At 39.2% G+C, this 18,460-nt stretch overlaps 1 pseudogene; it reads left to right on the top strand.

The window, feature by feature from the left end:
- Positions 1-13,753: 13,753 nt before the first annotated feature.
- On the top strand, positions 13,754-16,350 carry LOC116250133 (alcohol dehydrogenase 1-like; annotated as a pseudogene).
- Positions 16,351-18,460: the final 2,110 nt, after the last annotated feature.

An 18,460-nucleotide genomic window follows, 5' to 3' on the forward strand; every position in this document is an offset into this window, starting at 1 on the left:
TGCTATTTGATTAACCGAACTCCTAGTTGCAGACTAAGAGGAAGATCACCACTTCACATCCTTACTGGGCGCAAGATCAGTATCAATCACTTGAAGTTGTTTGGCAGTACCGTGTATGTTATGATCGACAAAACTGAACGCGACAAACTTAGTCCGAAAGCTCGCAAATGTGTGTTTATGGGATATTCAGTCAGCAAAAAGGGCTATAGATGCTACAACCCTCACGACCAGCGCATGTATATTTCTAGAGATGTCAAATTTGATGAGTCAGTGCCATATTTTAAAAATCACCGTCATCAAGAAAGGCGACAGGGGGAGACTACCTTACCAAATATTAGCATATATGATGATTTGGTCGCTATTTCTACAAACCAAGGATATCCAAATGAACAAGAAGAAGCTCAAGTGCAAACCTTGATCGAAAGCATGGGAGCTCATGAAGTTGAAATTGAAGGCCACACAACTGGAGTCGCCGAGCCAAGAAGATCACAAAGAATCATTCAAGCGCCTAGGCACTTGAAAGATTATGTTACATACAAGGCAGTCATGCATCCCATCGAAAAATGTGTGACATTCAAAAATTTCTCCGAGAAACACTGTGCTTTTTTGGCCACCATAGAAAAAGAAGTAGAACCAAGATCATATGAGGAGGCCAAAGATAACCCTGTTTGGATCAAAGCCATGCAGGAAGAGATTGATGCCCTAAACAAAAATCAAACATGGGAAATTACTCAATTGCCTGAAGGAAAACGCGTAGTTGGCTGCAAATGGGTTTTTAAAATCAAATACAATAGCGATGGTACAGTGGAAAGATACAAGGCTAGGCTTGTTGCAAAAGGGTACACTCAAACACAAGGATTGGATTATGAGGAAACTTTTGCCCCGGTAGCTGTTCGAATATTGCTCTCGATCGCTTGTAATTATGATTGGCCATTATTTCAATTAGATGTAAAAAATGCCTTTTTGCAGGGAGACTTACAAGAAGAAGTATATATGAAGCTACCTCCTGGATGGTCTCAAGAGAACTCTACATCAGTATGCAAGTTACGAAAATCAATATACGGACTTAAACAATCTCCTCGAATGTGGCACTTCAAATTGAGCAAAGCTCTCGAACAATATGGATTTTATAGGAGCAAAGCCGACAACTCTCTGTTTATCAGTAAGAAAGACAATGACATTACTTTGGTGCTTATATATGTAGATGACATAATTATCACAGGTAGCAACGGTCTCAAAATCAAGGACGCAAAAGAATTGCTTCAAAAAACCTTCGACATAAAGGATTTGGGAAGGTTAAAATATTTTCTAGGGATAGAGATTGCTCAGTCGAGGAAAGGGTTGTTTATGTCACAAAGAAAATATGTCATTGATCTACTCAAAGAAACCGGAAAACTTGGATGTCGCCCTGCAGATACACCTATGGTTTTCAACCACAAAGAAGATATCACAAAGAGAAATGACATCCCAGAAATTTCAAGATATCAACGATTGGTAGGGAAACTTATATATCTCACTGTTACAAGACCCGACATCACCTACGCAGTAAACCTTGTTAGTCAACATATGCATGATCCAACTGAGAAACATTGGAATATGGTTGAACGGATTCTCAAGTATTTGAAAAAGTCTCCCGGCCAAGGATTATTATATAAACGAAATGGTCATGTTAACATTAGAGCATATTCTGATGCAGATTGGGGAGGAAGCATAGATCATAAATCCACTACCGGTTATTGTATTTACGTGGGTGAGAACCTTGTATCTTGGCGAAGTAAGAAACAACGAGTCACTTCTAGGTCCAGTGCAGAAGCAGAGTACAGGGCGATGGCCACTACAGCTAGTGAAATCATTTGGATTCGCACTCTTTTATTTGAAATTGGCTTAGAATTCAATTCTCCCACGCCAATGCATTGCGACAATCAAGCTGCTATACACATCGCAGCAAATGCTGTGTTTCATGAAAGAACAAAACATATAGAAATTGACTGTCATTTCATACGAGAAAAAGTTCAAAATGGTGAAATCAGTACTCCCTTCACACCGAGCTCAAGACAACTTGCAGATGGATTAACCAAAGCGATATCAAGAAAAGAATTACATGATGCTATTAACAAGTGGGGCTGCCATGACTTGTACGCCCCACTTGAGGGGGAGTGATGAGAAAACCGTTGCAACATCACGCATGGATTTGGCAAGTTTTCCTTCCTTATTAACTCTACTACTGTTGCCATTCATGCCTCATCTAGCCGTTAATGGGACGTTGAGAAATATTCCTTTATTGTAAATCTTTCCCCAACGTATATCTATTCCTTGTAAGTCTGGAAAATAATGTAATGGAAAACCAGAGCGAGACTGCGTGATGTTTTTGCCGTGGATGTAGGATTTACAAATCCGAACCACGTAAATCCGTGCGTGCACTCTCCTTCCTCCTCTTTCTCTCAAATTCTAACAAATCTACAGACTATCTCGAAGGGTTGTAGTCCAGTAGGAGGATTTGAGTTACAATTCCTATGAACATTGGCATGGCAGAGTGCGCTACCACACTGTTGGGAATTTTCTTGAAAATATCAAACATTTCTATGACTTTTGAGAGTTTTCCTTTTTACAGAAAAAATCCGGCCCTTCAACCAAAAAAAGAATTAAAAAATCCAAATTCGTCATCATCAATTCTGTCAAGATCGCTTCCTGCATAGTTTTGAAGCCAAAGCAAAAAACAAAACTCCCCAGGGAAAACAAATGAAGAGGAAGCCGCAGTGAGACACGCAAAGCGGTATTGACGCGTGCTTCCTCCCCAAAAAACAAGCGCCAGTAGTCTCTCTCTTTCTTTCTCTCCGTTTAAGCCCCCTATGCTAAAGTTATAAATAACTCTGAGCTCCTACACTCTGGACATCGAAGTGATTCGGATTGTTCAGGAAATACAGATCTTTACCTTGTTCGTCTTTGTTGAAGCGAAATGGCTACTGCTGGTCAGGTGATCCGATGCAAAGGTATGGACTGTCTGATTGAAAAAAATCTTGTTGGTTACTTTGTGGGCTTTCAAGGTTTTGGTCTGATAGATGTTGGATTATCATTGGTTTTCTAGTTTCTTTTGTGCGGTTTTAGAATGAAGAAAAGGATTTTAATCTTGGTCTGTTTTGACGTTGGAAGATTTCCTTCTCGTGGGTATGCCGCGAAGTTTGCTGCAAGGTTTTTGGGTTCTTTTAGATTATATTTTAATGGAGGTGATCGAGATCAGAATGAGGGGAACCTTTGTTTAGATGGTAGTTCTTCCTGTCTTTTGTTGAGACACTTTCATCTGATATGTCTCTGTTAAGATTTGAGAGAAAGAGGAGGAAGGAGAGTGCACGCACAGATTTACGTGGTTCAGATTTGTAAATCCTACATCCACGGCAAGAACATCACGACAGTCTTGCTCAGGTTTTCCATTTCATGTTTTTCAGACTTACAAGAAACAAATATACGTTGAGGAAAGATTTACAATAAAGGAATATTTCTCAACGTCCATTAATGGCTAGATGAGACATGAATGGTAACAGGAGCAGAGTTGATAAGAAAGGGAAACTTGACAAATCCATGCGTGATGTTGCAACGGTTTTCTCAACACTCCCCCTCAGGTGGGGCGTACAAGTCATGGCAGCCCCACTAGTTAATAGCATCATGTAATTCTTTTCTTGATATCGCTTTGGTTAATCCATCTGCAAGTTGACTTGAGCTCGGTGTGAAGGGAGTACTGATTTCACCATTCTGAACATTTTTTCGTATGAAATGACAGTTAATTTCTATATGCTTTGTTCTTTCATGGAACACGGTATTTACTGCGATGTGTATGTCAGCTTGTTTGTCGTAATGCATTGGCGTGGGAGAATTGAAATCTAAGCCAATTTCAGATAAAAGGGTGCGAATCTAAAGGATTTCACTAGCTATAGTGGCCATCGCCCTGTACTCTGCTTCTGCACTGGACCTATAAGTGACTCATTGTTTCTTACTTTGCCAAGATACAAGGTTCTCACCAACATAAATACAATAACTAGTAGTGGATTTACGATCCATGCTTCCTCTGCAATCTGTATCAGAATATGCTCTAATGTTGACATGGTCATTTCGTTTATATAATAGTCCTTGATCGAGAGACTTTTTCAAATACTTGAGAATCCGTTCAACCATATTCCAATGTTTCTCAGTTGGATCATGCATATGTTGACTAACAAGGTTTACTGCGTAGGTGATGTCGGGTCTTGTAACAGTGAGATATATAAGTTTCCCTACCAATCGTTGATATCTTGAAATTTCTGGGATGTCATTTCTCTCAGTAATATCTTCTTTGTGGTTGATAACCACCGGTTTATCTGCAGGGCGAAATCCAAGGTTTTTGGTTTTTTTGAGTAGATCAGTCACATATTTTCTTTGTGACATAAACAACCCTTTCTTTGGCTCAACAATCTTTATCCTAGAAAATATTTTAACCTTCCCAAATCTTTTATGCCGAAGGTTTTCTGAAGCAATTCTTTTGCATCTTTGATTTTGTGATTGTTGCTACCTGTGATAATTATGTCATCTACATATATAAGCACCAAAGTAAGATCATTGTCTTTTTTACTGATAAACAGAGAGTTGTCGGTTCTGCTCCTGTAGAATCCATATTGTTCGAGAGCTTTGCTCAATTTGAAGTGCCACGCTCGAGGAGATTGTCTGTATATCGATTTTCATAACTTACACACTAATGTAGAGTTCTCTTGAGTCCATCTAGGAGGTAGCTTCATATATACTTGTTCTTGTAAGTTTTCCTGCAAAAAGGCATTTTTTACATCTAATTGAAATAGTGGGCAATCATAATTGCAAGCGATCGAGAGCAATATTCGAATAGTATTCATATTGGCTACCGGGGCAAAAGTTTCCTCGTAATCTAATCCTTGTGTTTGAGTGTATCATTTTGCAACGAGCCTAGCCTTATATCTTTCCACTATACCATCGCTATTGTATTTGATTTTAAAAACCCATTTGCAGCCAACTACAGTTTTTCCTTCAGTCAATTGAATAATTTTCCATGTTTGATTTTTTTTTTAGGGCATCAATCTCTTCCTGCATGACTTTGATCCAAACAGGGTTATGTTTGGCCTCCTCATATGATCTTGGTTATACCTCTGTTTCTATGGTGGCCAAAAAAGCACACTGTTTCTCGAAAAAAATTTTGAATGTCACATTTTTCGATGGGATGCATGACCATCTTGTATGTAACATAATCTTTCAAGTGCTTAGGTGCTTGAATGATTCTTTGTGATCTTCTTGGCTCGGCGACCCCAATTGTGTTGCCTACAATTTCAACTTCATAAGCTCCCATGTTTTCGATCAAGGTTTGCACTTGAGCTTCTTCTTGTTCATTTGGATATCCTTGGTTTGTAGAAATAGCGACCAAATCATCATATATGCTAATATTTGGTAAGGTAGTCTCCCCCTGTCGCCTTTCTTGATGATGGTGATTTTTTAAAATATGGCACTGACTCATCAAATTTGACATCTCTAGAAATATACATGCGCTGGTCATGAGGGTTGTAGCATCTATAGTCATTTTTGCTGATTGAATATCCTATAAACACACATTTGTGAGCTTTCGGACCAAGTTTGTCGCGTTCAGTTTTGTCGATCATAACATACACGGTACTACCAAACAACTTCAAGTGATTGATACTGATCTTGCGCCTAGTAAGGATGTGAAGAGGTGATCTTCCTCTTAATCTGCAACTAGGAGTGCGGTTAATCAAATAACAAGCTGTCATAATTGCCTCACTCCAAAACTGTTTAGGCATACAAGACTGAAAAAGTAAGAAACGATTAATTTCATGAATATGATGATTTTTCCTCTCAACTACTCCATTTTGTTGTGGAGTTTTTACACAAGAGTATAGATGCATCATGCCACTTGTATTTTCAAAATTTTCAAAAAAACTGTTTTTAAACTCAGTCCCGTTGTTGGTTCTCAGGGTCTTAATACAAACATTGTATTGAGTTTTCACTATATTATAGTAAATCACAAAATTTTCAAAAACTTTATCCTTGAAATTGAGAGGATATAACCAAGTTACCTTAGAGAAATCATCAATAAAAAATAAGTAATATTTTAAACCATTATCAGAGACTACTGGGGCAGGCATGTACCAAATCAAATGGTTTACTAGCGATAGTTTTAGACAAACCAAAAGGAGGACGAGTCATTTTCACATATTAACAAATTTCACACACATGTAAGTCAAATATTTCATGAGGAAAACTAATGACATGACTGTATTGGAGGGGTGACCAAGTCTGCAATGGCACAAGTGAGAATCAAATCCCGTGCTAGCAACATAGCAACATCCTGCTTTTGATTGATCACATAAACTCTATTCTCTTCTTTTCCTTCACCAATCATCCTCTTTGTCAACCTGTCCTGAAAGATTACATTGTTAGGAGAAAAAATAACATTACAATTTAGATCATGTGTAATCTTAGAGACAGATAAAAGATTGGATGCAAGATTAGGCATATAAAGAGTCTTCAATTCCTTTTCAAAGATTGAATGCCGATGTGGTTGTTACCGTGTTGGTGTGTTTCTAGCCATTCATATTTTTAATCATCTTTGCAATAGTGGCAAGTGTAACCTCACCTTCGTCGGAATGAACTGTTGGGATAAAATGCGGATAGGCACAAATCTACTAAAAAAGATTCAATAACGAAGTATAGCCCAAACCGATCATGCAAGAAGCAACAAAACAACGACCAAGCAATCACAAATGCACAAGAAGATTTTTACGTGGAAAACCCCTCAAAACAATGAGGGTAAAAACCACGGGGTACTACGACCCAAACTCAATCCACTATAATCAATGATATAAGTTGTACCACGAGGGGCTACACAAAGCCAACCCTCCAACAATAATATCTCACCAAAGCTAAAAAAAACAAGGGAAAAATATCACCGATTGAATGCGGAAACCGTGGATTGAGAGGAAATGTGCCTGGCTTCCTTCTTGGAATCGAATCTTGCTCTAGGCAAATGCTCGCAACCTTCTCTTCCTCTTCTCCTTCTCTCCTTTCCTCTTCTCCTTCTCTCCTCTTACTGTGCAGCCACCAAGAGAGCTCAGCCACAAAAGAGTTCCCCTCTCTTTTTCCCCAAAACGGAACCCTAGAGAGAGAGAGAGAGAGAGAGAGAGAGACGTATGAGGGATGGGGCACCATCGGGTGCCCTTCCCTATTTCTCCCGCCCGTCACTTAAGTGACGGGCCGGGTCGGGTCCTCTCTTGAGGCTGGATCCGACCCAACAAGCTCCCCCTCCAGCTTCAAGAGAGGAAACATACCTGCAAAAATGAACAAAATTAATATACTGCCTTAAAGGCAGTCATCCCAACTAAGTCTCTACACATATCATGCTTTTCTTTAGGTAGAGACTTCGTCATCATATCTGCAGGATTATCATCTGTATGGATCTTATCAAGAACAAGTTGCTTCGACTCTAGAACATCATGTATCCAATGATACCTTACGTCTATATGCTTTGACCTTGCATGAAAAGTACAATCCTTTCCAAGTTAAATAGCACTCTGACTCTCACAGTAAAGCACATACTCGTCTTGACTGAACTGAAATTCCTGCATGAACCTCTTCATCCATAGAAGCTCCTTGCTTGCCTCTGTAGCTGCAATAAACTCTACTTCAATAGTAGATAATGCTACACATTTCTAAAGTCTGGATTGCCAAGAAACTGCACCGCCTGCATATGTCAATAAAAAACCAGATATAGATCTTCTCCCGTCAATGTCTCCTGCCATGTCTGAATCTGTATAGCCAACAAAAATAGATTTTTGTGCCCCAAAACAAAGTGAAAAAATGCTAGTTTCACGAAGATATCTCAAAATTCATTTAACTGCTTCCCAGTGTTTCTTTCCTGGATTTGAGACAAACCAACTACTAAGTCCAACTGAATGAGCAATATCAGGTCTAGTACATACCATAGCATACATCAGACTACCTGTGACTGAGGCATAGAGAATCTTCTCCATATCTTCCTTTTCTGAATCTGTCCTTGGACTCTGCTTGGTGCTCAACTTGAAATGCGCTGCGAGAGGGGTGCTAACAGGATTAGCCTTGTCCATGTGAAATCTTTGAAGTACCTTCTCAATGTACTTCTCCTGAGATAGCCATAGCTTCTTCGACTTCCTATCTCGTGTGATCTTCATACCCAAAATCTGACTAGCAGATCCCAAGTCTTTCATAGCAAAAGACTTGCTCAACTCCTTTTTCAAGCTTGAAATTTTCGAGATACTATTGCCAACAATAAGCATGTTATCAACATAAATCAACAAAATGATAAAATCATCACCTGAGAATTTCTTCACAAAGACGCAGTGATCTGAAGTAGTCTTTGTGTAGCCATACTCCCCCATAAATGACTCGAACTTCTTGTACCACTGCCTAGGTGCCTGCTTTAGACCATACAAGCTTTTTTTTAATCTACAAATATGGTTTTCTTTACCTTTCAAAAGAAAACCTTCTGGCTGTATCATATAAATTTCCTCATCAAGATCACCATGAAGAAAAGATGTCTTCACATCCATCTGCTCGATCTCCAAATCAAGACTGGCTGCCAAACTAAGAACAACTCTGATAGATGACATCTTGACCACCGGTGAGAATATCTCGTCAAAGTCAACTCCTTTCCTCTGATTGAATCCCTTCACAACTAACCTAGCTTTGTATCTTGGGTTTGAAGAGTTTTCATCATGCTTCACTCTAAAAACCCATTTTTTTCTCAATGCCCTCTTGCCTTGGAGCAACTCTACAAGCTCGAAGGTGTGGTTGTTGTAAAGTGACTGCATCTCATCTTTCATGGCTTCCATCCACTTTTCCTTGTGCACATCATGCATAGCTTCTTCATAGCATTCAGGCTCACCACTGTCAGTCAACAAAATATAGTCATGTGCGGGATATCTAGTTGAGGGACGCCGCTCCCTCGTGGATCTTCGCTGCCGATCTACATATGAGGAAGAACCCTCCAAATTATGATCGTCACCTTCGTCATCTGAATTAGTAATATATGGCATGTCTACTTGTCCTTTTCTATCATGTATCTGCCCAACAGCATCATCTGGCACTGCTCTTGAAGTATTCTGCAAGGGAATAGAGTGCACATCAACTGGCAAATAGCTGCTATGAGAAGAATTCTTTACTGCTTTCTGAATATCCTCAATATCCTAATCTTCAGCAAATACCACATTCATGCTTCTGATAAGCTTCTTCTCAACTGGATCATATAATTTGTAACCAAATTCATCCTCGCCACAACCCAAAAACACGCACTGCCTACTTTTTGATTCCAACTTCGACCTCTCATCTTTTGGTATATGCACAAATGCCCTGCATCCAAATACACGTAAGTGCTCATAAGATACATCCTTCCCATACCAAACTCTGTTAGGAACATCACAATCCAAAGGAACATGTAGAGACAAGTTAATCACATAAGCAACAGTATGTAAAGCTTTACACAAAAAAGAATCAGATAACTTAGCTTCAGACAGGAGACATCTAACTCTCTCCATGAGTGTCATGTTCATCCTTTCTGCCACGCCATTCAATGGAGGAGTCTTAGGTAGAGTCTTTTGGCGCCTGATGCCATGAGATCTGCAATACTCATCAAATGGATCAATATACTCTCCCCCATTATCGCTGCGAACACACTTCAGCTTCTTTTCAGACTGCCTTTCAACCAGTGCATGAAAGTCCTTGAAAACACCAAAGACTTGGTCTTTCCTCTTCAAAGAATAGACCCAAACTTTCCTAGAAAAATCATCAATAAACGTGACAAAATAAAGTGCACCACCATGTGAACTTACTTTCATAGGACCATATACATCTGTATGAACCAGCTCAAATGTTTCTGACTTTTTGGAAGGTGATGTCTCTTGAAAGAGACCTGTGTCTGCTTTCCAGCAAAACAATGACTGCATTTATCAAATTTATCCTTCTTTACATCTAGCAGAAGATTCTTCTTGATCAAGAATTGTAGTATCTTGTCACTCATATGTCTCAGCCTCCTATGCCACAACTCAACAGATTTCTCATCATGTGTCACATGTACCATGTCTCTGGAAATCGATGTCTGCATAGTATAAAGATTATTGCTTCATCTCTTGCCTCGAGCAATAATCAAAGAATTTCTAGTAAGCTTCCACTGGTCATCACCAAAAGTGTTGTCATACCCTTCTTCATCGAGCCTTCCTGCAGAGATAAGGTTCAGATGCATGTCAGGTGCATGCCTCACATCTGTCAGCTTCAATAGAGCTCCATTCGCATTCTTCAGAATGACATCGCCTTTGCCTACAACGTGAGACAAATAACCATTACCCATTCTCAAAGTACCAAAATCACCACAAATATATGAAGAGAAAAAATCCTTATGGGAAGTAACATGAAGAGCTGAACCACTATCAACAAGGCAACAAGTATCGTCTCTGGCAACATTAACCATGTTAGCATCACAAACAACAAACATTTCATGTTGTACAGCAGCTGCGACATTATCATCTCGGTCATTTTTCTTCTCCTGTTTCTCCCCAATTTTATTCTCCTTCTTCAGATGGAAGCAGTACTTTTTTATGTGACATTTCTTTCTACAGTGGTGGCATTCCAAATCCTTATATCTCGATTTGGACTTGCTTCTGCTTTTATCTCTGCCCCTATCACTCTTGAATTTACTCCTCCCCCTGTTCTCTGTGAAAAGAACATCTGTCTGAGAAGAGCAAGCCTGAGATTTTCTTTTCATCTCCTCATTGAGAATACCTGACTTAACAGTCTCTAAAGAAACAACCCCATTAGCTGCAGAGTTAGTAAGCGAGACTCTAAATGTCTCCCATGAATCAGGCAAAGTAGCAAGCAATAATAATCTCAAAATCTCATCTTCAAATTTAACGCCCATACTGGATAACTGACTAATGACCCCCTGAAAATCTGACACTGAACTGCCCTCCCTGAATCTTAAATTCATTAATCTTTTCAGAAGAAATAATTTACTAATTCCTGTCTTGAAGGCATAAAGATTTTCTAATTTTGCCCACAAACTACATGCATGATTTTCATCTTGGATATGGTTATAAACATTTTCATCCACAAATTGTCGAATGAAACCACAAACTTGTTCGTGTTCAAATTCTCATTCTTCATCAGATTTAGAATCGAGCTTTTCTTTGGCAAAAACTGGGAGGTGCATAGCCTTCACATATAAGAGATCTTTCACCTTATTTTTCCATAGACTATAATTAGTCCCATTTAGACTAATCATACGGCTAGTACCAAAATCAATTTTGTTATCCACCATGTTGGCTCTGATACCACTTTGTTGGGATAAAATGTGGATAGACACAAATCTATTAAAAAAGATTCAACAATGAAGTATATCCCAAACCATCATGCAAGAAACAACAAAACAACAACCAAACAATCACAAATGCACGAGAAGATTTTTACATGGAAAACCCCTCAAAACAATGAGGGTAAAAACCATGGGGTACTACGACCCAAACTCAATCCACTATAATCAATGATATAAGTTGTCCCACGAGGGGATACACAAAGTCAACCCTCCAACAATAATATCTCACCAAAGCTATATGAGAAAAACAAGGGAAAAATATCACCGATTGAATGCGGAAACCGTGGATTGAGAGGAAATGTGTCTGGCTTCCTCCTTGGAATCGAATCTTGCTCTAGCCAAATGCTCGCAACCTTCTCTTCCTCTTCTCCTTCTCTCCTTTCCTCTTCTCCTTCTTTCCTCTCTTCTTCTCCTTCTCTCCTCTTGCTGTGCAGCCACCAAGAGAGCTCAGCCACAAAAGAGCTCCTCTCTCTTTTTCCCCAAAACGGAAACCTAGAGAGAGAGAGAGATGTAAGAGGGATGGGGGCACCATCGGGTGCCCTCCCCTATTTCTCCCGCCCGTCACTTAAGTGACGGGCCGGGTCGAGTCCTCTCTTGAGGTTGGACCCGACCCAACAATAACGTCAGACTGAACCAGCGAGGCATGAGGCTTATACTGCTACTTTGGAGGATCTCCCTTGTTGGCAGGTCTTCCGTGTAAATTCCAGCACTTTTCTCAAACATGCCCTTCTTTTTTGCAGTATGTGCACACTGGTCGTTTGCCTCTATTTCTGAACAATTGTTGAGCTTCCAATTTTCCTTCAAATCTTTTGCTAGCTGAGGCATTAAAAGCAACTTTTTCAATATTTTCACTACTGGTTTTAGTATCAATAGTGTCGCCGGTCTTCATCACCTTTCTTCTTTTCTCTTCTCGTAAAAAGGTGTTATACACCATATCCAAAGAGGGAAGGTCAGAGGTCATTAATGTTTGGCTTCTTGCTTGTTCATAATCCTCGCCTAAACCAGCTAAGAGTTTGAAAGTTCTTTCTTAGTCTCACTGCCTCTTAATACAAGCAAGATCGATTGAGAGGGGCAATGTGAGTCCATCTCATTCCACTTTTCTTTGGTGTAGCAATATAGTCACTCAAGGACACTTGACCTTTCTTCAACTCACAGATTTCATGGGAGAGTTGATACATGTGTGCCGTATTATATTTTTCACTATAGAATTCTTTGGCAGCATTCCATATTTCTTTAGCCATATCAAAGCAAGAAAAGCTTTCAGCGAGCATCCATCGAGTTTAATAACCAAGACAAAACCATATGATTTTCGGACTCCCATTCATCATAGTTATGACCGTCAATGGCTGGTTTTGGTTTTTTTCCATTAAGGTACCCTGGTTTAATTTTCCCACTCAAAAACAAAAACAAAGTAGCAGCTTTGGATCATGACATATAGATTAAATCATTTAATGGAATATTTGTAATTTTAAGAATAGTGGTACCTGTCTCCACGACAATATGCTGCAGTGTAGAAGAAGATCCATTTGTCGAGTTTTGACCCTGAGAGTCATTGGTTCCATCATACGACGATGCCATGGATAAGTTAGAAAACCAAAAAAAGAACTTATTTTTTGAAGGCTATCACTGCTTTACGATCAATTGAACATAGAGGATGAACAATATGACAGAGAACAAAAATTCCTTATCAGATTTGGGGAGCGGATGAGAGTTGGTCACCGGCTGTCTCACACGACTTCCTGAAAAAAAAAAGGGAACTGCAAAAACCGACTGCTTCCTCCAGAGTTCTCCAAAGAATCTGCGATAGTGCAGGAACGATCTTCAAACACCTAGAATTCTATTGCGTTCCGTGTTCGACAGCTGAGATTATGGGAGAAAACAGCGCCATAGGTTGGAATCACGGATTGAGCAGGGACTCCACTGTCGGTCCTCTGTTTTCAAGCGTTGGGTCTGTCTCTGTCTGTTCTTCCTGTACTCTGCAGCAACTCCTATTTGGAATCTCCAAGTGCTCAGGTAAACAGCTCTGATACCATGTTAAGATTTGAGAGAAAGAGGAAGAAGGACAGTGCACGCACAGATTTACGTGGTTCGGATTTGTAAATCCTACATCCACGGCAAGAACCTGAGGTTACGTTGAGGAAAGATTTACAATAAAGGAATATTTCTCAACGTTCCATTAACGGCTAAATGAGACATGAATGGTAACAGGAACAGCAGAGTTGATAAGGAAGGGAAACTTGACAAATCCATGCGTGATGTTGCAACGGTTTTCTCATCAGTCTGTCTGCTTGTGTTGGTGTTAGCTGCTGTTGCATGGGAGGCAGGCAAGGCGTTGGTTAGCCTCAGGCCATGGACGTCAGAGTGAAGATCCTCTTACCTATCTATGTCACACTGACGTTTTCTCCTGGGACTGCAAGGTAATTTGTAACACCTTCTCCGCTGATTCTTTCTTCTTCCATGTTTAAATCTTGACCTTCTTTAGAAGTTTTACGGTTAGAAATGGAAGGAAACAGGATAGACAGTATGCTTCACTGGCGGTCGGTTCCTTTGACTGATCTCTTCTTTCCTTTGTTCCCTAGGATCCTTGGACACGAGGCCGGAGGGTGAGTTTTTTCCCTTATTCTTTAATAGTTTTATTATATTTTTAATTTGTTGACTCCAGGTGTATCTCTGTGTGCATGACTGCATGGTGTTTCTTGTTTTTATAAGGTTACTGTGATTTTTCTAAGAAAAAACAATGTTTTTCTAACTTGATCTTTCAAATGCCCATGATGTTTTTCTTCTTCCCTGCATTGCTGGTGCTCGCTTTCTTGATTAATACATCCATTATCCAAGCTCAAGGGAAAGGCAGTAACGTTATTTAATTAAACCCAAAATGATCTTCCATCCGGAGTCTCTGCAGTTGTTTCATTTGCAAAGATGGCCCTTGTCATAAAAAATAAAAAAAACTCCCTTAAAGATCTTACTTTCTGATGCTTCTTTGATATTCCTAATCTCCACAAAGTCGCTTGTTATGGTTTGGTATTTGCCATGTCTTCTCTTCTTTTATGGTCTTCCACCTTCTCTTCTTTTATGGTCTTCCACCCTTTCTTTTTCTCCATTGTGTGTTGCACTTAAAGCATGACCTGGGTTTACCAGGATTGTCTGGAGTTTTGGTGAAGGTGTGACAGAGCATAAGCCTGGTGATCATGTTCTCCCTGTCTTCCCCGGTGAATGTGGGGAATGTGCTCACTGCAAATCAGAAGAGAGCAACATGTGTGATCTCCTTAGGATCAACACAGACAGGGGAGTGATGCTTGCTGATGGGTAATTAAGGTTCTCCATTAAGGGGCAACCCATCTACCACTTTGTGGGTACCTCCACTTTCAGTGAGTACACAGTTGTGCACGTGGGTTGTCTTGGAAAAGTTAACCCAGAGGCACCTCTTGACAAGATTTGTGTCCTTAGCTGTGGAATTTCAACAGGTAACAAGAACATCTGACCCTTCCCATCTTCTAAATTCTTTCTCAATCTTGCTCAAGGCGTGCTGGTTTTCTGCAGTAGTACTGATCAATAATTGTTTGAAACGTGTTTTCAGGATTTGTTGCTAGTTGATACTGTGAATGTTGCTAAACCAAAAAGAGGTCAATCGGTAGCTGTTTTCGGATTGGGTGCTGTGGGCCTCGCTGTAAGTTTTCTTTCTCTTCTGATTGGTGTTCTATTATGAGTATGCGTTTTCGTATGAATACCTTTATGATGCATTCTATTAGGCTTGTGAAGGTGCAAGAGTTTCAGGTGCGTCAAGGATTGTTGGGATTGGTCTGAACCCCAACAGGTTCGAAGAAGGTAAACAATGATAGCAATGTAATTGATCGTTTTGTGGTGATTTCAAAGTGTATATCACTGACCCTTTCTTATTTTTCTTTGATTTCAACAAAGAAATTTGGATGCACAGAGTTTTTGAATCCCAAGGACTATGATAGACCTATTCAACAGGTTAGATTCCAGATATGCCAGTTCTATGCTTTCCTACGGCATGCATCCTTTGTTTTAACAAATTAAGGATGTATTTCTTAGGTTCAAAGTGGACAGTAAATTTTGATTAAGAATTAACGGTTGCTTGCAGGTGATTGCTGAGTTGACAAATGGAGGCGTCGACAGGAGTGGCGAGTGCACAGGACACATTGATGCCATGATCTCAGCTTTTGAATCTGTCCATGATGTAAGTGATTTCACCGAAGATTATTGCTTGATCTACATTGACCATCCACATTTTCTTGATGTCTCTCTTTAAAAAGACAAAAACCTTGCATTTACAGGCTTGTGAATGCATATTCTGCAATTACTTTCGGTCCCCAAAAAATCCATTATGTGATATTAAATCTCTAAGGATTTAGTCATCTTCTAAATACCGCTGTGTTACAGGGATGGGGCGTGGCTGTCCTGCTTGGCGTCCCTCACAAAGATGCAGTGTTCAAGACGCACCCCAATAACTTCTTGAACGAGAAAACTCTGAAAGAAACATTCTACGGAAACTACAAGCCCCGCAGCGACATCCCCGGGGTTGTGGAATTATACATGAAGAAGGTAATCTCTCCCTCTCTTCCTTCCGAAGACAAATTGAGAAGGGTATGCGAATCTACATTCAAATCATGATTGCAGGAGCTCGAGTTGGACAAATTCTGCACTCACCGCGTTTCATTCAAGGACATCAACAAGGCCTTTGATTTGATACTCAGCGGCCAAGGCATTCGCTGCATCATCAGCATGGAGGATTAGGCATGGATCAAGAGGAACCCGTGCTGCAAAACTTACAGATAATAAAGTAGGAGATGCTGTTGTGTTGCTTCGTTGCAGCTTCTCGGAAGAGTCAAGCGATCTTTTCTTTTGCAGGGAGTCCAAATTTTCGAGTTATTTTGGTTGTTTTGTGTCATAGTCGCCGTCTCTTCTATGATGTATGGATTCTGCCTTCATACTACGCACTTGTTAATCTTTGTTTATCTACTTTGTTTTCTGAAACTTTTAAAAGGAACACAGTACAAAGTCTCTTTCCTATTCCTTAAGATTTAAGCAAAGAAACTCTTCCCTTTGTTAATATTAGTTCTCATTTTTTTCTTCATGTTTTTTTTCTTAATCATCTACTTGTGTCACAGATGGACGGCTTCCATTAAATGGTTGGGTAACTTTGAATAGGAAGAGTCATGTTCACTCACTAGTAATGCTTTAGTAAAAAAAAAAAATTAAAGTTCTTAAGAAAAAGTTAATAAAGGACAGTTGAGGAGGAATCGGCCAACGCAAAAACCCCACAACTTCCCAACTAGTAAATAACATCAACTTTGGTCAGGTCCACACTTGAACGCAATTTAACTTGGCTCTATGTAATTGGAATTTGTACTTATTTGTAGCAACCGAATCCAGATCTGATTGACATAACATCTGTAAATTGGGTTCAATGTTTATCGATCCCAGTCGAACACACTGGCCTTGAGAGGCATCGCGTAATTAGCAAACTGATGGGTCAGTGAAAGTTCTGTCATCAGTTTAATATCTCTCAACACTGAATTTGGATTCAATCATGAAACTTCATTCTGAATCTATATTTCATTAATAGTATTTCTGGTTTTCTCTATATGATCGGACTTCGTGAATTCAAAACCAAACCCAATTCTTTTAATTGTTAATAATTTCAGCTTAATTGACTAGAAAAAATGCATCTCAACTTGAAGAAGTCATTGTCATAAATGCTTTATGTTTGATCATGGTGGAAACTGTGTGCCTGTACTTGACTTGTGGAAACTGTGTGCCTGTACTTGAAAATAAAACGCAAAGGTCTGATAAAAGGCAAAAATCTGAATCCTTTTTCCCATGGAAATAGAGGGTGATCCCATCCCCACCAATGAACCTTGGGTCTTGGCACACAGCCCGTGACTTGTCACAACCTATTAATTAAACATGCAAAACCAATAAAAAGTTACTTACCTGATCAACATGCACTCACTACTATACATAGATTAACATGATATCAGAGTTAGCCTAGCTTGGGTAAGCTCCAGAGCTGATATTCACTGGCGCTTTCCACGCGTCACAACTCAAGAGAACAGATAACTTGACACGGACAGTGTCCATTTACTAGAGCAATTTAATCCTATCACCCGAAGCTATGTGTCAATAAAGGTTTCGACAAGCCAAACAGATTATACTGATCCCCATCTATATGGCCAATTTAGGGGCCGAACTAAACAATGATATATATCTAATACTTGATACTTTTAGAAAAAAAAACCAATTCAAGGACGCGTGTTTAATATATATGCATAGTACACACACGTGTGTATATATATATATATAGAAGGTTTGGATGGAGAAATTTGCCGGCCTCTCATATGTATTGCATTGAAATGCCGTAGTTAAAGAAGCTTAAGATAGATGAAAAATGTCGGCTCATATATATGTATATATATCTTGGCCACAGAAAATGTATTTTTTTCAAAAAATGCGGTAAAAAGGAAAAAAAATAGGTAAGCCGAAAAAGGTAAAAAAAAGCTCTTGGCGATTTCATGTTTTTTCTTAAGGTCAAATCGCTTTGTTCTATTTTTTTTATATTTACTTGCTCGTTATGTACTTATTTTTTAATTAGTTTTTCACGTTTGTTGTTTTCCTAATTTTTATGTTTTTTTAATTTTTTTTTTAAATTATCGTCTTTGTTTTTTTTTTGTTTAAGCTCATCGTATTATACCCGAGAAAACCTCGTCATTAAAATGCAAAAACAATATTTGTTACTATATACTTGTGTTTGTGTTTCCTCTAATTTGGATACTAATAAATATGAAAATTGGTGAATACTAATCCCAACTTTCCATCAACATGATCATATGATTCACAACTTTATTCTTTCTGTTAGTACTATCTGAGATATAAATCAGATGATCAAGATTGGTGCACACAACTATAGTTTTAGAGAGAGAGAGCAAAATGAACATTATTATCAAGGATACTGAAAATTGGTGCACCATATGGTTAATGACTAACATACCTTTTATTTACAATAAAAAGAACTTTTGTGTAGATAAAAATAAA

The sequence above is a fragment of the Nymphaea colorata genome, chromosome 1, assembly GCF_008831285.2.
Source record: "Nymphaea colorata isolate Beijing-Zhang1983 chromosome 1, ASM883128v2, whole genome shotgun sequence".
NCBI lineage: Eukaryota > Viridiplantae > Streptophyta > Magnoliopsida > Nymphaeales > Nymphaeaceae > Nymphaea > Nymphaea colorata.